General features: G+C 37.2%; 1 long non-coding RNA gene across 1 annotated transcript; it reads left to right on the top strand.

Annotated features, from left to right (window-relative positions):
• The first annotated feature begins 5,885 nt into the window (after positions 1-5,885).
• On the top strand, positions 5,886-15,544 carry LOC120596581 (uncharacterized). Its single transcript, XR_005651197.1, has 2 exons — positions 5,886-9,419; positions 10,218-15,544. It is a non-coding gene; the product is annotated as an uncharacterized LOC120596581 (long non-coding RNA).
• Positions 15,545-23,973: the final 8,429 nt, after the last annotated feature.

Below are 23,973 nucleotides of genomic sequence, written 5' to 3'. Positions count from 1 at the left end.
TAATTACCTCCCACAGTCCATTTCTTGAGCTTCAAATGAACCTTCAATTCTCTTATCCTACTCTCTATTGGACAGCCTTCATCTATTGATATTTTCCTTCTTATCCAGCTTGGATTCACAACTTATCACTTCAAATAAGCCATCACTGTCAATATTCTAAATCCTTTCTGTTTCACCTATTCCATTGCACCTATCTTGCATACCATATATGAATTCAGCTGGTCATCTTTTTTTCTTGCTAGTTCATGGGCTTACAGAGACAGGAAAAACATGCAGAATCACACAGGTTATCAAGCTTATACATTAATGGTCATCAATCTCAAGCCCTTAACACTGCCTGACTAGCCTAATGTTTCCCTAGTCAGCAGTCTCCCATTTTCAACAACTATCTCAAACCTCCACTCCCCTTTACTCTGACCCACCCACCACCCCCTCTCATTCTCCCTCAGTGACTGCCTCCTTCACAGAACAAATAGAAGTGACCAGATAGGAATTCTCTCTACTTCTGATGAACAAACCTGTAATCCTTGTTGTTCTCTGCACTGATAGTCCTCTTTCTCTCCAATCCAGTAGAGCCATCTCTCACATTTCTGGATCCTGAAGCTTTTGTATCGTCTACTTATCCATCTTCCTGATTTCTTTCCATTAAAAAAAGCATTTTCCAGTCTATCTCATCTTAATATCCCTTGACTCACATCATTCTTAAGTTACCATATACTCTCTCTCTTTTCTGTTTCAGTAACTACTGAAAAAGTTCACCTTTCCTTCTCAATCTATTCCTGGTAACATGTCCAGGACTTTCCATGTTGCTAAATCCAATGTACATTTTTCAGTCCTCATCTTACTAGGTCTTTCAATAGCATTTGACAGGTTAATCACTCTCTTTCTAAAAAATATGCCCTTCCCTATCTTCGTGTATATGTATATGTGTGAGAGAGAGAAAGAAACACTCTCCTGTTTTTTCCTCCTACATCTTTGGAGGTGTATTCTCATTCTTCTTTGTAAGACTCTGTTCTCTATGCTCCTCTTAGTTGTAGATTTTCCTTACAGCTTTACCCTAAGCCATTTCTCTCTACAGACTTATACCAGGTAATTTGGTTAATTCTCTTGGCTTTAATTACCATCAATTTTTTGATAATTGTCAGCTATAGATCTCTAACCAATATTGCTTACCTGAATTTGAGACACTGTAATTACATATCAGCTCTCTGCATTTAGATGTCTAACAGGTGCTTCAAACTCATGATAAACAAAATTCAACTCATCTCTTATAAACTCAATTTTCTTCTAGTGGTCTGTATTCAAGAAATGACATTGCCAGCCACAGTTGCTCAAACTAGAGAATGAGTGTCACTCTTGGCTTCTCTCTCTCCCCCTCACTCACTACAGCTGGTCAATTACCAAGTTTTATCAATTCCACCTTCTTAAATATCACTCAGATTAGTCCACTTCTCTCCATTCCTGTGGCCTCCATGCTCTTGACTGGGCTACTGTATCTGCCTCCAGTTAACTGGTCTCCCCGACTCCCTCTTAAGCTTTCTTCCCCCACCCTCCCCACATCCACCTATGCATTTCTACATAACAGCCGGAATTATCTTTCAAAAAGAGAAATCACATCCTTTGACTACTTAAAATCTTTCAGTTGGCTTGCATGGCTTTTGTGATAAAAGCCTGGCTCCTGCCATTATCTCCAACCTCATCTCTAGCATTCTCCTCTTCCTATGGCATGTTCTTTCATTTCTGTCCCTTCCACAATCTGGATCCTCTTTTATCATTTACCAAGGTAACTCACATGCATTTCTCTGTGTTCAGCTTAAACTTCATTTCCTTCAGGTCAGGAGCCCCTCCCTTCAGTTTACATAGTGCTCCATGCTGCCCATATAGATTCAACAGCTTTTGTTGCAGTTAATAGCTTCATTACTTTTTTTTCCTGGATTGTAGGAAATGTATTTTTGTTTTCCTATGTATCCCTGGTGTCTGTCACTGTGACTGGTACATGGTAAACTATTAAATGCTGAAGAGAAAAAGAGGGAGAAAGGAATATAAAACGGAGTAGAGTGCAAAATTTGCATATATTTTAAAGTAAAACAAGGCTCCAAATAAATTTTGCTTTTCTGTCACACAATTATGGTTTGCATTAACCTCACAAGACAAGTTACACGTCAGCCTTTTATTTTTTTTCCTGTAGTGAGAAGACATATTTAGGACATTTAGTCTGCAGATTCCGCTGAATGAACACAGCCTATATTTACTGAGACCAGTGGTTCTCAGCCTAGGCTGCCCCTTGGAATCTCTTGGAGAATTTTTAAAAATTCTGTTTCTGAGCCTCTCACCGTTATAGATTCTCATTTAATTGGCCTGAGATTTGTAAAAGCTCTCCACATTATTCTTATATACTGCAAAAATTAAGAACATGACAATTAATAGAGTTTTTTTCTTTGTGACTTGCTTCACTGATATTTGAGCCTGTTGCAGAACAAGAAATTCAAACAATCCAGATTCAGCAGTGCTGTGATCCATCACTTGTGCTTTCATCTACAACTAAAAATGACAAAGTAAAAATAATTCATTGGTACAAAATAACTGTCGGGTCCAGAGATAGTGTTGGTTTTAGGCATATTTGATCCAGTGGCCCAGCGATGGCCCCAGTGACCACTACTTATCTTTTTCTTGCTCTTCCCTACCTTGGGGTTGGCTTTTTTCTAATTTAGGCCCTCCTCATGGCCAAAGATGGCTGCCAAAGGCACTTGGGAAGTGAACCCATCTTTGTTCCAGTATCATTATTAGGAAAAGTTTTCAGATTTACTCTGATTGTACTGATTTAGGTTACAAATCAGTTGCTGTGTTTAAGGGGTTGGAATGTGCTAGAACAAGAGTGGAGTCATCTTTCCAGGAACCATAGCAAACCCCAAATGAACATAAGGTGTTTAGGGAAGGAAGAAAGGAGAAAAATAAAGGCTGAGATCATCAAATGCCTGCTATAACCACATAGTGGTTTGGCCTAGCTGCAGAATTTGGTCACAAAACTGTAGTAGTGCTTTATAGTGTGATACTATCGACTATAAAGTACGTAATACTTTATAAGTAACAGATACATTTCTATATCAATTCCCACGGTTAATGATAAGCTAAATATTCATCACAAAACTGTTTAATGAGAAAGAATTTGAGAATAGAAAATTTGATTTGCATCCTGCAAATGTGTTGCCTCATGTATGGCTTTTGCTTAGTGCCTCCATGAACAATGTCTTCTCACCTCATTTTGAAAAATGAAAAATTTTAGACCCTAAAGAGAGCCATGTTTGTGGCTTTCCACCCTGCAAGCTGAGTGTCACCAGCCAAGAAGATTTTGTTGAACTTTGTTTGCTTTTTATGATTTTATTATGAAAACAATAGAGTTTAAATCTCACCTGAAATATATTATCGAATTATAACTTTGAGTATGCCATTCCAAATGACATATGCTAAGAGAAAAAACACACACAAAAATTTCTCTAAAAGTCTCCTTCCCTCTCCCCATCTTCCTGGGGATGCTAACTCTTTCTAGTTAAAAACTCACTATTCTAGAGTTTGTTCTCACCAAATACTCTTCTGATTATAATTTGGCTTTGCATTAAAAGTTTCTCATAGCCAGAAATGTGCTAACCAGCAAACATGGATTTGGGGTCTGCTTGTAATTATGTTTCCATCTCAAGTTAATTATTGCATTCATCAGCCCTTAGAGTCCCATTGTATCTACATGTGCTGACATTTAAGTTCCTGAGTTTATAAAACTGAGGACTACATTCCAGAACAAGGCCCCTGCCATAAACTTTACTAAGATCAAAAATGTTATTATGTCCTGGTAGCCAGACAGTTGTTCTTCAAGCCACCCTCAACAGACTCCTTTTCATTCAACTTATACCAGTAAAAAAAATTTTTTAAAAGAGGAATAAAATAAGACAGGTAGAGTTTCTTTTACCATTTAGAAATTCAGTGCCTGAACCCTCTGTCTATATACTTAATGAGATGGTGCACATTCCCAAACATAAAGAACCTAAAGTTTCACCATTCTAGGGCTGATTATGAGAAGTTTCCTTGAAGACAGTGCTTGTGGTGGGGAAGAACTCAGTAGCCAGAATGTGAGCATTGAGTAAATATTGGCCCTAATATCTCTGGATCATCCGCGGAGGTTGAAAAGAAGCTTATCTGCAACAGGTGGAGACTGAATTCATCTGCAGGGCTGCAAGTTCCATTATTCCTGAAAACATAGAGGGACCTTCTAATGATGAAACGTCATGGGCAAACCCTCTGCAGAGATGCAGTTGTTGTTCTTAACTTTAGAAGATTTCAAACATTACAAAAGTAGATAGAATAGTATAATGAACCCTTAAAGCCCATCACTTAATTTCAATAACAATCATTCATGGCCAATTTTGTTTCATCAAAACCCCCACCCATTTTGCTCTGTGTTACCCAGTCTAACTCCCATGTAATTTTGTGTCAAAGCTCAGACATCATTTCTGAGATGGATATTTTTTAGTTGAACAAACTTATTTTGGCTAGTAATATGAAAATGGTCACCATGGTGAGAAGTTTGCATTTCTTCATGTTATGATTCTCTTGAAGTAATGTGTCTTTGTTAAGTGTAGGATTAGGCTACATTATCCCAGGAAAATTTTGCTTGTTCTTGGGGGAGTATGGTATGTGCAGTTATTTAAGGATTGTTCACAGGAAATCAAGAACAAGTCTGAGGATTCCAGGAAAGGTGTACAGGCCAGATCCTCGCCTTGAGCCTTACGGAACTGGCCTGGGTTTGACTAGATATGACCCATCGTGGCCACAGGAGACCTTTCCTGTCACAGGTTTTGTTACAAGACTGAAGAATCCAGACTGTGGAAAATGTCTTGAGTTCTGACTACCTTTGCGGTCAATACCACACTTTTCTAAATGAAAAGGTGAAGGCATTTCACAATGGGAGAGGACATTCCCATTGACATTTGGAGGTAGATAGCCATGAAGATTTTTGACTGAAGTTATTAGGGTTAGGGTTAGGGTTATGTGCCTTTCTCTTATAGCCTGAAGAAATCTAGGAGCTTGGCTTTCAGTCAGGAGAAACAGGCTCAAGCCCCATATATAAAGGGGAGGATAACTGGCCCCTGCCTTACTGGGGCTGGCAGGGAGTTAGGCAAAGAGGGTCCACGATCTGGACCACAATTTTAGGGCCATTATTTACTCAATGCTCACATTCTGGCTACTGAGCTCTCGAACATTCTGATAGAGGCTACATCTAGTAAGACTTATAAGTTGTCTTCTGTGTTGTCTTTTCCTTCTGTTATTTCTGAACCTTCAATAAAACCATGTTAAAAGTTACAGTCTAGTTTCACCAGTCTGGTATGAAATTAATAAAAGAGAACATATATAAAACAAATCAGTATAAGGGAGAATAATAGCAACATGCTGTGAGAGACCAGTCCTAACATTGCAGGAGGGCATTTGCACAGAGGTTCACCCCCCTGAAACCAGATGCAATGACCATGATGGTCCTAAAGGACAGGAGACTCTTCTGGGGATTCTTAGGATTATTTTGGAAGGGAACCTGTTAAAAGACTAGGTTTCCTGTTTCCCTGTGGATAGAATGGAAATATAGGAAAGATGCCTTTATGCTAATCTCCAAGATCGTGAGTCCTGAGCCCATTAGTGATAAACAAATATCAATGTATGTCATATACATGCTCGTTGTGGATAGTAAGTTTCTAGAAGGATACATAAATTGTTAACTGTGTTTCCTCTGGGATTTCACTTTGTATTCTTCTATACACTATAAAAAGTTTTCAAGTATATATATATTATTTTTATAATATAAGTTAACTAAAATAAGATAAAATATATTAAACCATATTTCAGCTGAGCCAAGAAGTTAATGCTACATTAGGAATTAAATAATGGATAAAAATAACATATTTTTAACATTAGCCCAGAGTGGTTTACATTTGCCAAGCTCCTTCTGAATTTTCCTTCTGCAATGTTCCTGCTTTTTTGGAGGGTGGGGGTAGAGTGGGGGTTGAAATTGAATATTTTATTAACATAGTAATTTTCTTTAGATTTTTTTTTTTTAAAGATTAAATATATCCTTCCATTATTAAACTACAAGCTGTGGAACAATTGTAGTATTCTCCCAGATTTATACCACTTGTAATGATATTCATTCCTTGCACATAGCATTAGAGCAGAGTTCTCATTCCTGGCTGCATACCTAAAGCCTGGCACCAAGGTCAGTAAACCTGGAGTGGGTGCATCTGAGCCCACCTATATTCTTAATTTTAAAAACTGTATAGGTGATTCTGACTTATGGCCACAGTTGAGATCCTGCATTAGAAGAACTGGGGGTGGAATACTACAGGGAATAACCCCAGAAAACTCAACCCGAACTTCTATGCAAGGTGAGCAGGCGTTAGTTGGCTGGTCCAGCCCAAAGATTCCCTGCAAATGAGCAAATAGCAGAGCCGAATATAAATTGAACCCTGACAAATAAGCATGGACACCTTTGTAGTTAAAATATACTTGTTAAAAAGTTATTTTGAATTAATTTTTCAATTCCACTCTGGCTTCTGAGTCTGTTAGTATTTTTCTTCCTTGAATTTCATGAAAATCTAATGCTGGATAAATAAAGAGAAGAGAGAAGAGAGAATAGGGTGTGCTGAAGAGGTATTTTTAGAGTGAGTTTTAGGATTATTTTGAGGTTGACATTAATTCATTTCAAAGGGGCAGGAAAATATTCAAATGAAGGTAGCATGAGGTTAATATGAAAAAATTGATGGAGCCTCTAGTTCTGTTGCTCACTTTCCAGGATTTGGGGCCAGCGCATTAGTTCTTTATGTCTAGTTGCCTTGATAGCACAATAAAAAAGGATAGAACTGGATACTCTCCTAGCCTTATAGTTCTATGTATCTGTGAAAGAGAACCATGGCAAGAAGAGGCAGGTAAGGCCTAGAAAGGGGGATGTGCCTTTTAAAGTAAACTAAAACTGGGATTCTTAACTTGAGTTCTTTGGAGAATGTCAAGTTTTCTATGAACCTCCTAAAATTACTTACAAAATTCTTTATGTGCTTTTTTGTTCCTGTGGTAATGGTCCATGGCTTTCAGTAGATTCTCAAACCATTAAGAAGGATTAAATGGTGCTTTCTTTCCCCTCCCCCGCCCCCCCTCCCACTCCTTTTTTTTAAGTTGTCTGGGAGTATTCAAGTTAGGAAGACAGAAAAGAGAGCTTGTTGATTTAGTGATATGTGGAGGGATCCCATTGGTTCCTGGAACTGAAACAAAAGGCAGGTAATCACATTGCTTGAAGCCTGTCATGGGGGAAAAGGCAGAGAAGAGGTGGGAAAGAAACTATAGACAGAAATTCTAGGTGAAGGACCAGATAGTTGGTAATTGTTGACACTGCATGATGGTACATTGGAATTAATTATATCATTCTCTTTACTTTTGATTAGGTTTGAAATTTACCACAATAAAACATTTTTAAAATCAAAGGCCCCAGAGAAGACTCTGGGAAGATGGTAGAGTAGGAAGCGCCAGAAAGATATCCCCCATTGAGAAAACAATTGCACTGGCAGAATCCATCTGTAACTAACTATTTTAGAATTCCCAAGTCTATGGAAAGCTTACAAATTCCAGGGGAAAGGATTGAATGGTAAATTGCAATTAATTTTGGTCCACTTGAGCTCTCTGCACAGTAGCTGCTACCCATTTCCCAACCCTCACCTTTGTGGCAGTTAGCTGAGCATGTGTTCCTGCAGCAGCTTGTACATGGTTTGTGGCAACAAGGGTGGTAATAAAGGACCTTGTTCCTCAAATAGCGGGGATCTGTGCTTTGATCCTTGATTGCTATTTCTGATCACAAATGAACAAAGAGGTGGACAGCCATTATTCTTGTACCTCCTTTCATTATTGTAAGCCCCACCTCTCTGGCTAAAGTGACTGCCAGGCATTTTAAAGGGCCAGTGTCTTCCTCTCACTCTTTAGTTTTCTCTTTTGGGCCAAATATTGAAGACTGGGACATTCAACAGCAGCTGCACATGAGAGTAAATTAGAAAGTCACCACATATGCCCAGGGGAAGGCACAGGCTCAGAAAAGACCGGAGAAGACCTTATGTTTACACCTCAGACTGATCCTTGGCACAGAGATACCCTACAACAACAATAACAACAACAAAACGAAAAATAGCAAACCTTGGAAAAGGGAGAGAATCTGATTTTCAGGGTTACCACATTATCAAAATCTAATATAAAGTTTTCAACAACAACAACAAAGTAACAAGGCATACAAAGACACAGGGAAGTATGGCCCATTCAAAGGAAGAACATAAACCAGCAGAAACTGTCCCTGAAAAAGACCTGATGATGGATTTACTTGATAAAAACTTTTAAACAACTGTCTAAAAGACATTCACGCACTAAAGGAAAGTGTAGAGAAAGTAAAGAAAATGATGTATGAACAAAATGGGATTATCAACCAAGATAAAACCTAAAAAGAAACAAGTAAATTCTGCAGCTGAAAAGTGCAATAACTAAAATGAAATAAAATAAAATCGCTAGAGGAATTAAAAAACAGATTTTAGCAGGCAGAAGAAAGAATTAATGAACTTTAAGATAGGACAATGGACATTATAATGTCTGGAGGACAGAAAGAAAAAACAAGGAAAATGAACAAAGCCTAAGGGACCATCAGTAGACCAACATTGCATCGTGGAAGTCCCAGAAAGAGAAGAGAGGAGCAGAGAGAATATTTGAATAAATAATTGCCAAAACTCTAAGCATTTGGAAAACTTACAAATCTGTGGAAATTAACACACTCTTAACCAATGCATCAAAGAAGGAATCACACAGGAAACTAAAAAATAAAAATGAATGAAAACAAAAACACAACGTACCAAAACTTATGGGACATCAGTGAAAGCAGTGCTGAGGGAGTAATTGGTAATTATAATTGCTTACGTTAAAAAACAAAACAAAACAAAACCCTAACTTTATAACTTAAGGAACTAGAAAAAGAACAAACTAAACCCAAAGGTAGCAGAAGGAAGAAAATAATAAAGATTAGAGCAGAGATAAAATAGAGAATAGAAAAATAATAAAGACAGAGAGTAGAATGGTGGTTGCCGGGGGTTAGGGACAAGGAGGCATGGGGACAGAGTTTCAGTTTTGCAACATGAAAGAAGTTCAAGAGATGGATGGTGGTGATGGTTGCACAACAGTATGATTGTACTTAGTATTACTGAACCCGAACACTTAAAATGGTTAAGATAATAAATTTTATGTATGTTTATTTCCCCGGAATTTTAAAAATGGAAAATATTTAAAATAAGGAGGCCCACATGATAAAGCAAGAAAATCCTGAGAAAAAGTTCCTGAGAATCATTGAACTTGTAAGAGCAGAGGTGAGTGGCCCTTGGCACCCTGTGACTGAGTTAGTGATTAGTAATGATCTCCCACTTCCCACCATCTGCTTCCTTTTCTTCCTCAATTCATTTTTTTTTTCTGATCTGCTTCCCTGAGAGAAAAATCTCACTCTTCTGAGATCTTAAATTTCAAGTTTGTTGTGATAATTATGCAAAAAAAAAAATTTTAAAGTATGAGGTTACTGTGGAAACCTTTAATTTTCTGATAGTTATATAAACTTAAAAAAAAATCTCTGGGGCCTGGTAACTTAGTAGTATCAATATAGGTTAGTAGCATCGAGGTAAAAAGTAAAAGCAATTTTATGGTATATTTGGGTGGATGGTCCAGTTTTCCTGAATAAGCATTTTAGGGATGGAATTTTGTATAATTCCCCCTGTTGTTCACTTATTTTTCAGTATAAATACAACCTTGATGATATGACAATTTCTGTTCTTTCCAAAATGAGGATAATAAGGTTACTTGTTTTATTAACAGTAATATAAAATCTTGGAGAGAAACATAAATGTTTAGAAAATGTCTAAATACAGTTACTACAGCCTTTTTCTAAACCTTCACTTAAGTGAGACTTTCCAATCATGAATTTTTATGTCTTTACCTCAAACTGAGAATATTCCCCTTAAAAGCCCCACCCACACCTAATCAGAGAAAGTCTCAATTTGTTCATTTTTACAGATTGGTTATGTTGGAATTGTCAGCCTGTCCTTCACCTCTTGGGCACCAGGGGGCAGACATCTTAAATCTCACTTACCTGAGACAAATCCTTTTTCCCTCCACAGCAAGGTTTTCTCCTCTGGATTTGCTCCAGCACGTTGAAGAAGCTTAAAGGAACAATCCAGTTTTACTCTTCCTGATAATTAACGTCTTTCCTGATGGCTCACCACACCCAGCTGAGACAGAAAGTAATGATTACTCAGGAGGCTGCCACTGTTTATCAATCTGCACAATCAAAAGAATTGTCCTTGTAAAGTCCTTGCAAACAATCAATTCATAATCTTTTTCTGTTCTTAATTGTTTTTAGGCTAAACACAATCTAAAAGTCTATTCTTTACTCTAGCCTTTAAAGGTTATACAGTGAGATAATAGAAGTGAAACTGCTTTTAAAGGGGGAAAGAAACGAAATTTGATTGTAAAGTAGAGTTACTTCTAGAAGATAGGTTAACAATACAAGGTTGTTTGCCTAATAAGTAATCAATAAATGGTCAACAATGTTTGCTAGAGACACATTTTCCTAAAGGTAATTTTTTGTCCTTGTGAATGTAGTTCTCATAGTTTTATTTTTTCTTATAGTTTCTCTGTTGAGCTTCCTTTATGAAGAATTTTGATTTTCTAAACCTATTAACTCTTGTGTGCTTATCCTAAAATGCACAGTCAGAACCACTCAGGTAGCCATTTGTTCATTTAATGAATTTCGTGGATTTTAAGAAATCTAGAAATTGAATTTTAAAAGTAAAATATGACTTTTTTTGTCTGTTTACTGTAAGAAACCAGGTCTCAACCATCAATAAATAAATGATTCCAAGAGAAAATGTAAAAGTACAAATATATATGTATCGTTTTCCTAACAACCAAATAAGAATATTTTTATTTTTCTTTGAACCATCCCTTAATCACAGTGTATTTAGAGTAGTTTCACATTTCTTAAGATTGTTTTTAATCTGCCCTTTTGTACTTTTGACAGCTATGACAAGATTTAGCTTAAGGGGTTAGAGACTTCAGAGCATCTGAACAGGGATTTCTGAATTCACAAATAGCCCTCACTAGATAAAGAGATTTTATACTTAGGATTTGTCAACATTTTCTTTGTAAGCAAACTTGGGACCAATATTCCCAGGAAGACAATGTTATAAATGTTGATGAAGTTCCCCAAATAAGACAAAATGAAACATTTTCTCTAGTTAAATATGTCATAGTTCCTTCCACATTTTGTTATTGTTATTTTAACTTTCTATGATTACTATAAGTAATAGGAAGAGAAATTAATATTTGCAGAGCATTTTATTCACACATACCAAGTTGTATTTATCCATCTCTCAACTCTCATGTGAGATACATCTGTGAGGTGCTGTTATCTCTATTTTATGGAATGGACAACTGCTTTGGAGAAGTAAAAAATGTTGATAGATTTCAAAATTTAACAGCCATCATTACAGGAGAGAATTAGTTTTTTGTTTTAGTTTTTAGAATTGGCATAGACAATCCTGAATTTCTAATGGTTTATGTGTAAAAAGTTTTTTTAGTAAAATATTTGAAATTGAGATATATTTTTAAACTAATAATAAGCACCTGGGAAAATATATTCTGAACTTCAATTCCCCAACTCCAACCCAACCCTAAATCATAAGTTTCAGACCCCCTTCTCATTTTCCAGGATTACCTTTCCTCTGCACCCACGTACTCTGCTCACCAGGGTAGTTACTCTAATTTACAAAGTTTGTCAAATGTGGATGTTTATTTGAAAGGCAATGCAGAGTGTAGGGAAAATTGTGGCTTTGGGCATCAGACATCTCTCTCCCATACTTATTTACAGCACAACCTTCAACTTGATTGAGCCTCAGTTTCCACCTCAGCAGTAGCATAATAATAATATATACACCTCTTAGAGTTACTTTTGAGGATTAAATGAGATATCTTTTGTATTGTTCTGGAGTGTAATTGGCTCCCCAAAACTTCCTATCCTTTTTCATAGTGTTACCATTGGGGCCGATTAGAGTTCGGTGTCACCCCAATGGCAGGGGCGTGGGATAGGGATAACGGTACAGAAGTGTATTGGCATTTTTCCTCGATTCTTCCTCATTGACACAGTGAAGAATCACAGGTCAATGAGATATAGAAAAGATTTATTAAAAGTATATTTTAGAAAGACAAAGCATGCTCCAAAGGAGGCACATGGTTTTAGTGAAGAGCTGTAAGTGAGCACTGTAACAACCACCACCACAATAACCAACACAAAAAAGGGACAAAAGGCCACAATAGGCCACAAAAGGACCCAGAAGTGGGAATGTCTGCATTATATTTGAGCCGTGATGGATGGTTCCAAAGGCATTCCTAGGTGATTGACAAGTGAGATAGTTTTGATTGACAGCTGGCTGCTATATAACTCTGCCTACTGTGCATGTGCTTACTCCGAATTCAGTCTATTATAATTAGATTCATGAACTTCCAAGCATAAATATAGTATCAGAATGAAACAAATTGTGGACAAATTAAAGTAGTACCTTCTGCACAAGCGTCTGTAGCTAGATTAGGCCAGCTAGGATTACGATTCTCTTGTCCTTTCTCTCTGAGGATGCAGGAGGAACTCTCTAACTACCAATAGAGTGTTCTTTGGGCAGTCTCTAGGCTGGGCCTCTATTTCTTTGTTCCCCCTGTCACTCATGTCAAACTAGCTGCTACCTAACAATAGTAAACTGGGTAATATCTATCAGTAACTTATTTTGCCATTTCAATTATGGTGTAGGGTAGTGAGTACAGTCAGGAAACCTAGGGCTATTGCTCTACCATAGAAATTAGCTTTTGGGATTGACCTCAGACTAACTAATGTCTATTTTTTTAAATTTTCTTATTCATAAGATTCAAGAATATAGAGGTGGGATATACAATCCTAATCATGCTGGCCACCCTTGCTTTTCTTCTTGATATAAGCTATGTTAGCAACTAAAAACACCTTGAATGGTCAAGAATTGGGATCATATTATATCATAGAAAACATGAATTCAGGAGAATTCAGGAAAAAATAGAATGTCTGTTAAATGGCAAACCAAGGACTGAACATGAAGAGAACCACATTTAGGGAAATGATATTTGGGGAAATGATAACTTTCTGTGTTTTCACCCACCACTTCTCTCCTTTTCTTTCCCTATCAAAGTTCCCAATGCTTTCAAATTTAAAACCATACAATAAAATTCTGCCATTCTTCCCTTACCATTTCTTTCTTTTCATTACTTCAACTTCCTTCATCCTTTATTCAATCAAGAAATATAAACTAATGTCACCTATTGTGACATTGTGCTAAGCACTGAGAATACAATGATGAGCAAAACTGGCATAGTCTTTGATCTTATGAAGCTTGGTTAGGAAGGCAAACAATAAATAAGCAACAATAAATAAATAAATGAACATAAATAATAAGATGACTTTAGAGAGTGCTACACATTATGAGGAACATAAAGCAAACAAATATAAAAGAGTAACTGGGGAGCCACTTTAGATCGGGTGGTCAGAGGAGGCCTCTCTGAAGAGTCACCTTGAGCTGAGCCCTGGCAGATCAGATCTGAGTCTTTTGAAGATCTGAGAGAAGAGCTTTCCAGGCATTGAGGATAGCAAATGTCTAGGCTTTGCAGTAGGAATGAACTTAGTCTGTTGAAATGAACAGAATTGGAGGGGCATTTTGTGAAAGTCTTCCTAGACCGTTGGGTAGGTTTTGGAGTTTAAACTGCAGCTTTATAAACAAAGGATCTGCTTACATAATCTGTTTAGTTATTTAAAAAGTAGCTCTGAGCTCTTGATGGTAATGATTAGAAGTAGGGATACCAGTTAGGGAGTCATGTCAGTACTGCAAGCAAGAGATGATAGTGGCTGGAACACAGTGGTAGCAATTGAGAAGGTGAAAAGTAGAAATTTGAGGACATGTTGTGGAAGAAAAATTAAAGTAACTTGCTAATGGATTATTCTCCATTTTTTCATTTGTTTTGTTCTATTTTTGTTTGTTTGTTTGTTTTTCCTTTTTCTTTGTTTGCAACTTGCCGATAGATTAGATACACAGCATCAAGAAAAAAAGGAATCAACCACGACTGCCAGGTTTTGGGCCTGAACAACTTGAAGCATGGTAGTGCCATTACTTAGATGTTACAGACTGAGTTTGAGTTAAGGACGTATACCAAATGTTCATTTTTGGCCATATTGATTTTGAGATTCCTTTCAAACAGTCAAATACAGACATCAAGGAGTCATTTAATGGATTGTTCCGAAGCTCGGGAAAGAGAGTAGAGTTGGAGACATACTGTGACTGTTGTGGGCATGGGTCGAATCATTTTTATTCAAAAAATATGTACCGAGTGCCTATTACGAAGTTGTGGATATACGATACACTGGCGCTAGAGTAGTGAGTTGTATAATATCTTAGAAGGTGACAGATGTTATGGAAAAGAAAAAGGAAGAGAGGATCAAGATTGTGGGGTGTGGAGCTTTTAAACAGGGAAGCCAGGGAGGCCTCAGTGATAAGGTGCACTTTAAGATTTCAAAGAAATGAGGAGTTAACACTGTATACCTGGGAGAATAGTGTTTCAGGCAGAGCCAGTGCAAACTCCCCAACATGAAAATATAACTGCATGGAAACAGCAGGAGGGCCTGGAGAGCCATAAACTAGAAACTGGATGAAATCTCTGTGGGCCTTGGAGCTTTCCATCTTTAAGATGAATGGAAGGAAAGCTGTCAAAGACAGAAGCAGCAGCATGAGTGATAGGTAAAAATAGCAGGATAATGTGGGACCACAGAAGCCAAGAGAAGAGAATGTTTCAAGAAAGAGAGACTGGATCAACTGATGCTGCTGAGAGGGTAGGTGAGATGAAAACCAGAAGCAACTATGAGAGTTGGCCTTTGGTGAACTGAGCAGAAGCAGGGTGAGTGGAGTTATATGGATAGAAGCCCAACTAGTGAAGGTTGAGGGGAGAAGTCTGGACAGGACAGAACTAGCCATCAGATTGTGTATGCCCAAGACCTAAGGTAAATTTTTCTCTATAAAATAAGTTCCAGTGTCATTCTCTCACAAAACAAATGCATCTTGTAGCTTTCTTGGGTACAATGGCACAGCTTTTGTGGCATTCAATGAGACATCTGCCTGAGCCGAACTGTTTTCATTCAGAAGGACCTCACCACCAAATTTATCCATGAGCTCATTTTCATGAAAGCCTCAAGTGTATTACTGAGTCTCTCTAAACAAATCACTTACTTAATCTTTTTGTGTAATTCCTCCATGTGATAAGCAGAGTTGTTGGAAAACTTGTTAGCTATTTCTATGTTTTTTAGTAACATTGTGATAAAGAAACTTAAATGTTGAGCTTAAAGATGTGATTTAGTTGTAAAATATAATTGATTATGATTACACATACTTCTCATTTCATTTTAGACATATATTTCTTGTAAAAATGGTCTTCACATAAATCCCTAAGAAGGGAGAGAAAAATAACTTCATAGTGAATGTCAAATGGCTGATGAGGTGACTGGAGTTAGAGTACAATAATGTCACACCCACTTCCCAGCACACACAAATACACTCTCCCACCCTCACTCCTACTCACAGACGCACACTCTAGAAGTTGCTGACACTTGGCAACTCAAAAATAAAACAGAGGTAAATCTACTTGGTTTATATTACTTAGTCATGCTAATAACTATAGTAGAATATTTGTTATGATTTTACTACTGATTTCATATACTTTTGACTGTTACGTCAAGATGCTGATTGTTCTTTTCCAAAAATATTAGGCTCCCTCCTTTTCCTTCCCCTTCTTCCTCAAAAACAGTACCCATATAATTAAATCAATACATAATCCACTTGGGTGGAGTTGATCAGTAAAAGCTTCACTTGACTAGGGAGTGAAATCACTTTGGCCCAGTGATTAAGAGAATAGACCTCAGCTGTGAACCTAGGTTTATATCCTGGCTCTACTTCTGCTTAACTTCTTTATGCTCATTCTTCCTTTGTTAAAAGAGCATAACGATAATGTCTTCTAAGTATTCTGCATGCATTATTAATTCATCTAATCTTCACAATAACCCTATGAGATAGATAATATAATTAAATTAATTTTACAGATGAGGAAACCAAAGCACAGATATTAAGTAACCTATCCTAGATTAAAATCTATTAAAAATAGATTTGTCATATAATCCCACAATTCTACTGTGTATATATATCCACAAGAATTGAAAGCAGGGTCTCAAAGAGATACTTTTACACCCAAGTTCATTCTAGCACTATTTACAATAGCAAAAAGGTGAAAACAACTCAGGTATCAATGGACAGATGAATGGATAAACAAAATGTGGTATATATGTACAATAGAATATTATTCAGCCTTAAAAAGGAAAGAACTCTGACACATGCTGTAACATAGATGAACCCTGAGGAAAGCATGTTAAGTGAAATGAGCTAGTCACAAAAAGACAAATACTGTATAATCCCACTTATATGAGGTACTTAGAGTAGTCACATTCATAGAGAGAGAAAGTAGAATGGTGATTGTAGAAAATAGAAGGGGCTGGGGGGAAAATGAAATGGGAAATTGTTTAATAAGTACAGTTTCAGTTTTGCAACATGAAGAGTTCTGGACGTTGATTGTACAATAGTGTGAACGTACTTATTACTACTGAACCATACACTTAAAAATGGTTAAGATGGTAAATTTTATGTTTATTTTTATCATAATTAAAAAAACAAACAATAAACCAACAACAAAAAAATGAGAACAAACGAGGAAAAAACACAGTAGGGTTGAGAACATAGTGATTCTGTATTGTTGAGAGTAATGGAGAGTTGAGAAAAGGATGCCTGTTGGGTAAGGGAGACTTAAATTGTCATTGGAAAGCCCAGGTACAGTGTGCTTAGTGAGCCAAATAGAAATGTCCAGTCATCAGCTAGGGATACAGATGTGAAGTTGGTGATCTGGTCCCATGGTGGTGCTACAAAGACAAAGCAGTAGCCCTTTACTGAAGGGCAATAGATGAGGGAGGGTAGAGATGAGGACAAAGGAAACATGGAGGATGACTGTCATAATTATAGTTTAAGAGAATAGTGATGGTTCTGCCATAATCCAGGGAAGAGAAGCTGGAGCCTGAGCAGGTAAAAGAGACAATTATGAGTTCAGTAATGGTTGTGTTAAGTTTGGATATGCAAAGCTACTCAGTTGGCACTTAGTTTAGCATCTGAGAGGGTCACTGGGGCTAGAAAGCCACATTGCCTCTTGACCAGCATTTTCTCAGGTAAACTTAGTCCTCTGAGAAATGATAATGTCTGATATTCACAGTGTACATGAACATATCAGAGGCCCTGAGCGTTGGGAAAAGGAATTGCTTAACTTTGTTTAACTGAGTTTTTTTTTCTAAACTCATTTAACTGCCCAACCCTTTTTTTCATGAAGCATCTATTAATTCACCAAGGTCTACACTTTGTGGAATTGTTCTCTGGTCTATGCAGATATTTTTCTGTTCATAAAGCAAAGCAAAGGAGAAACTGGTTAGAGGCTTGATAGATTTGTGGGTATTCAGTGTGTTCCTATGAGGTCACCAAAACAGTGAGGAAGCTTCCAGAAACCCAGGCCTGACCTAGGAACTGAGGACACTGACCCCTCTGCGTGGGCAGTGGTGGTGAAGGCTGCTGGGGGTTTTGATCAAAGACAGCTTGTTTTCTTGGCTTTCTCCCTACATTGCATGTGCCAGTAAAGCCCTGCTCCAATCCCTCCCCTGATTCTTTTTTATCCACTATATTGGCTTCTTGTCCTTGCTTTTCCATTTGCATAACTAATGCGCACAACACAGAGTTCCTGCAATTTTAAAGACAGCTGGCCAGCACATCTTGGATGCTGATGTCAGGAAACATCTGGAAGAGAGCTAAAGTTACTGCAGGCCCAACTGAGAACAATGGAAGCACATTAATATGGAAAATTCTGTATGGGAGGGCTTGTGTACATAAAAATGGCTGCCAGGCCAATTTAGAAAAGTCTTGTGCAAAGCCTTCTTGTAGCCTGGGCATAAATGCCACTGAATAATTGAGTGGTAGGCCAGCTAAAACTGAAATACTACTACTCTTTCTTGGACCCTCATTTTGAGGCTTTGCTTTTCTTAAAAGATTCCTAGAAGTCCTGCCAGCTAACCAAGATATTCTTTTCCAAAAAATCATGAACTAGTATTTTATTTTATTAGAATAATTTTAAGCTAATCTCCCTCTTTCCTCCTCATTATTTCAAAATATAAAGATATAAAATAAAGCTCTGATACACATGTTTTTGCTAACTCTAAGAAGTCAGTGTTGGCAGAAATATTAAGCTTTACAAAAATTGTTACTGAAGTATTTAAATATGAACATTAGTTCCCAAGGCTGAGTGGCATAGCAGCTAAAAGAATGGGTTTTAATTTTTGGATTCTAGCTCCTCCTCTTAACTGGGTAAATCACTTAATTAGTATAACTTGATTTGTAAAATCGTGGTAATTATTTCTGCCTATTTGGATTGTCATGAGGAGTATATAAGCTAATGTGTATTAGAAATGCTTACTGAGATGTCTGGCCCAGGATAGCTACTGTGATTGTGGTTTTATTGATATCCAAGGATTAAGAAGAAAACTCTACTATAATCTATTTGTCAATCCAACCCCAAAACGTTGAACATTTGCTTTAAGTTTCCTGTCCTACAGATGTATGTTTTGGAATTAGGATTTCTCCCTGAAGTGTTCCTTAGAGTTCTACTCACTATTTCACTTTATTTTTTTAGGAATCAAAACAGTATCTGAGTCTTGTATGGATTAATAATTACCATCTTGTACTGCCTCCAATATTCAGACTCTTGGTCCTTTGTATGACACCTGCCTTTTCTCTCTGAAAGCTTCTTGGATTTTCTCCTGTCTCTAGAGTTTCTTGAAATTTCACAATGATGTGCTTTAGTCTTGACCTATTTTAACCCATTATACCAATTAATCGTTGGGCCCTATCAATCTGGCAGATCACATCCCTTGGTTTGGGAAATCCTTTTGAATTATTGATTTATTGTGAATTCTTTCTCATTGTTATTTCTGTTTTCTCATTCTGGAACTCTTATTTATTGGAATATTGGAACTTCTAGACTGATCTTCTGTCTTATCTCTTTCTTATTATCCTTTTCTTTGTCTTTTGGCTTTACTTTCTGAGAGTTCTTCAGCTCTATCGCCTTAAACCTTCTGTTAAGTTTTTAAATTCTATTATATTTTAAATTTTCAAATATTCTTTATTGTTCTCTAATAATACGTTTTTTTAGCACCCTATTCTTATAATATCTTTTTACTTCTCTGAGGATATTAATAATCGAATTGCTTTTAGGGGAAGGTTTTATTTCCTTGCATAGTTTCTGTTTTCTCTTCAGGTGATTTTTTTTTAAAAAAAATCTTTGTGTGTTTTATCTTTATATTCTCTGGTGGAGGCTTTCTTCAGATGTCTGATGATCCTCGCCTTTCACTCATGTTTTAAAGCTGGTGGGAAACGGTGTGTGATGGATGAAGCTTGTTGAGTTCAGTCTTTAGGGTGATCTGCTTGGAACAATTATAGTGGGGAAATGTCATTGTCTTTAGGTCCTCTTTCTTGGTCTGTTTAAATTTTTCAAGGAGGAAACTTCTGCTCTTCTGCCTAGAGAACACTGACTGCCACTGTTCTGGAAGTTGAATTTAGAGGGAATCACGACACATTATACAAAATTTTTTCAATCTCTCTGCTTTCAGTATAGTTTTCCCAACCTTAATCATCTCTGGTGCCTCTAGTTCTGGCTTTGAAGCCCTCATCCTCTGCAGAAGAAAATTTCAGGTCTTTTGCTGTTTTGGGGAAAAGCAGTCAGCTAAGCTGCATTTGGGAAGGGGCTCTTGGGGTGGCCTATCCTGGGAATTGAGTTGCTTCTTGGTTTTCTCTTTTGCTAGTTTGGGATTTAGCTTTCTCAGTATGCTAAGTCTGATACCAATTGTCCAATTTTTCAGCCTCTAAAATTTTGTTCCTTCTTTTAATTTTTAAAAATATCTTTATTTCTATTTTAATGGTGATTTGGGAGATTTGTTCAGTCAGCCATCTTCAATTAGTATTTTTTAAAAAGATATTCTTAATGTAATGATTTATTCTGAAAAATTAGATTTTCTGTGCTAGAATCCCAAATCGAAGATTTCTGATGAGATCAACTAATTTATTTAAGATAGTTTTGTAAACATATTCATTAATTTCCTACTGGATTTTATATTTTGGCCATTATAACTGCTGTGTGGTAAATGTTTCTATTTGTTGGCAAAACCCTCTTGAGTTACTCATCACCTTTTATGTGGTTAGAGATGTAAACAACATGTGTGCCCCAGATGGGCTCTGACATCCAGGCTCCCACTTTGTGACATACTCCTTCACAACACCAGAGGCTTCCAAGCACAAGTCCCTAAATCTGCTCATTTCAGCTCACATTCTGGTAACCGCAGAGAGAAGTCTCTAAAATCTCTGTAATGAGAAAACTTTTACATTCAGTATCTGCTTTGATAGGAGACTTTATATTCTACCTTCTTTCTGTAAAGTGAGGTGTGTGAATAGATTTGGACTTAGGGTTAGGGGTGGGCAGTAACAAGATGAATAGCAAGGATTTCGGTCCATGGTAAATGCTACTACCTTACACATTTTAAACTCTAGTTTTAGACAAGGATTCTCACACTGACAGTCTCTTGGCAGAGCTAATTTTACGGTGAGTAGGGAGCAGCTCAGTAAGTTGAATGGGCCTGGTCTATGTGGCATGTGGCCAGTCTCACAGCAAAATGGAATCAACGGTCCTTGCAATCTCAGAAATGTCATGGCCAGCCTGGTAAGCAATAGTCAAAGCTGAAGTTCCTTAAACTGACCTTTGGCCTCCATTGACAAAGGAAGACTGATCTTGCTTGTTATTTTATTAGCCAATCAGAATGTGTCTGGTAGTACTCTTTTGGTTTACAAGATTAAAATTGAGAAAAGCTGCTTTCTCAGTAATTGTTATTAGTGATTACTGTTTGCTGGATGCTTCACATACATGGTCTCATTTAATCTGCAGTGTTATTATTAGATCTATTTTGCATATAAAAAAAAGGCAAGTCTCTGAAAGGTTGAGCAACTTACCTGAGGTCACAAAGCTCTTAAAAGTTAAAGTGGTATTTAAAAGCAGGATTTTAGAATTTTCTCAGAAGCCCAGACTCCTTGCATTGAGCCAGAATGCCATGCCTAGACAATATCAACAACACTTGTAGATGATTTGTACACTGTTCATTTTTTAATGTAAGGCATATTTCAGATGTGTGAAGAGGAAATGTGTTTATTCTTACTGATAGATAGCAAAATCAAAGGCATATTTGTCCATTCTGTAATACAAGTATATACAATTACATGACAGAGATCCTCAGCCCAGCAAATCACCTACAAACACAGGTACACAGACGATGAACACAAGACACAGAAAGGGTCAGCTCAGGGTACTGCTTGCCTGGCTTGCCATTTTGTCTAAAACTTGTCCTGCCTAGTAGAGAAACTTTGAAGACTCAGAGTCCAATGTTCCAGTCCTGGTGTCCATGCCAATCAGCTGTATTGTGCTTATCACCTAACAAGTAAGCTCACCTTTGTTGGATGCCCTAACGTGTGCTGGGCACATTTTTCTTTTTTAATTTACTTGTTCTTTTGCATAGCCTATATATGACCAAGGGTTCTGGAAGATACTGAAGTTAGATTCTCTCTATTCTTGGCCCCTAGCTCTGGAGTTCTCCCTCCCAGAATTAATCGTTGTTACCAGTTTTCTGTAATATTTTAAAGGCACCAGGAATTTTATATTATATCATTTAAGCCTACTGGTTATTGCTCCAATTTAACTTACTTTAACTAATTTTCTTTTGTCTTTCCTTGGGATTTGGGGCAAGAAATGAAAGCCAGTATATGGGCTCAGTCTGTATTTCCTATGCCATTTTTGTCCCTGTTTTACAGATTCCAAAACAACTTCTGTGAATGAAAGTAACTACTTAAATTCTTAGTTGTGGAGCCAAGATTCATTAATTCACTTATTCAATATATATTGAGTGACTATAATGGGCCAGGTACCATGCTAGGTTTAAGGATGTGATGGTAAATCACACAGGCCTTTCTTCTCAGTTTGGTGGAGAAGTTTTAAAAAGTAACCAGATAAGGTACTGTGTGTTGTGGTTGCTTTCTGGAGTAGCATCAGCCAAACTCAGAGGGCAAAGGAAGGCTGCTAGAAAAAATGATATTCAAGCTGAGACATTAAGGATGAGAAAGAGCCAGATGCAGGGGGAAGACATGGGAGAATAGAGAGAAGAGTAATCCAAGCAAGTGAACTACATGGGTCAAGGCCCAAAGTCTGAGGTGTTGAGATGTTTTCAGGATGACTGGAACTGCTGTGGGGTGTCCAGAGCAGATCCAAGAGGATTAACTGAGGCTTAATCAGCCAGGCATTGTAAAACCTGGTAAGATTTAGTAGGAGAGTGATGTGCTCACATGGGCACTTAGGAAAATTATTCTGGCTATGGAATGGAGAATAGATTGGAAAGTGCAGTGCTGGTTGAGAGAGGGCCACAGGGGAGAAATGATGGTGACCTGAGCCAGGGTTAAAGCTGAGGTATTTGGGAGGTGAAATCAATAAACTTTCAAGTCCTGGTAGTGCAGTAATGGTCATGAGGGAAGATTCTAGAACTATCAGGAATTTTCTCTTTGCTTCTTCTTAACAGCAGAGCTGTTGGATATTGAACTGCTTATGACATTGGGCAGAGCTGCTGGAGAGAACTGCTGGGACACTGTACAAGGCATCTTAATCTTTCTAGGTGTCAGTTTTCTCATTTGTAAAATAGGAGTAAAAACTGGATCTAAATGGAGATAATATAGTACCTACCTCATAAAGTCATCATAAAGATTAAAAGAGAGAATCCTTACAAAGTCTTTAGTGTAATCTCTACACATACTCAGTATTTAGACAATGGCAGGGGAAAGGGAGGAGCCAAGTATGATGTCCAGTTGTAAGCTTGGGCACTTGCGTAGTTGGTGGTGCCTGTCTCTGAGTTGAGAAACACAGGAAGGACAGATTGGGGAAGGTGATAAATCCAGCCTGCATTTGTCTAATTCCACAATCCACATCTCTCCACTACACCAATCTCCTTAAAGACACTACTACTTTCTAGCTTCATGATCTGGGCAAATTATTTGTGCCTCAATTTCCTCCTTTGCCTCAGTTTCCTCACCTGCAAAATGGGTTGATAATAAATAGTACCTTCTTCATAGACTTGTTTTAAGGATTAAATGAGTTAAAATATGAGCCTGGTCCATAGGGTCATAAGTAGCTACTGCAACTGTGTATAAAAGTGTGGAAGACCAAATGGTATAAAAACGTTTTCTTTCCCTTATTTTATTTTTTGCATCACATTGTGGCTTTCATTATATTTTTCTTTTGAGTTGCAGTAGTATCTTCTTTTTTCTTTAATTTTCTAACGCTTTCACTCCACAAAAATTTCAGAAGTCCATGTCTTTAAGGATAAATATTTACTCTATTCATATAAACTTTAATTTTTATTAGCATAGATTTTCTCAAATTATACATTGTATAAAGTTTAATGATTTGGTAGAAAGTTTATTATCAAAAAGTTTTACAGTGGTTTTTTTTTCCCTATGCATCTCTTTCCCTTTAATATCACATGTTGAGCGTTAGGTACGCCAATCCTTTCCAAATGGATTTGAAACTAAAAACAAAAACAAAAAACTTAAAGAAAAAATTGCTGGGGCTACAGAGTGAAAAAATGATCAGAAT

Source organism: Pteropus medius, unplaced genomic scaffold, assembly GCF_902729225.1.
Source record: "Pteropus medius unplaced genomic scaffold, Ma_sr-lr_union100, whole genome shotgun sequence".
Taxonomy (NCBI): Eukaryota; Metazoa; Chordata; class Mammalia; order Chiroptera; family Pteropodidae; genus Pteropus; species Pteropus medius.
This window is presented reverse-complemented; position numbering and strand designations above follow the sequence as displayed.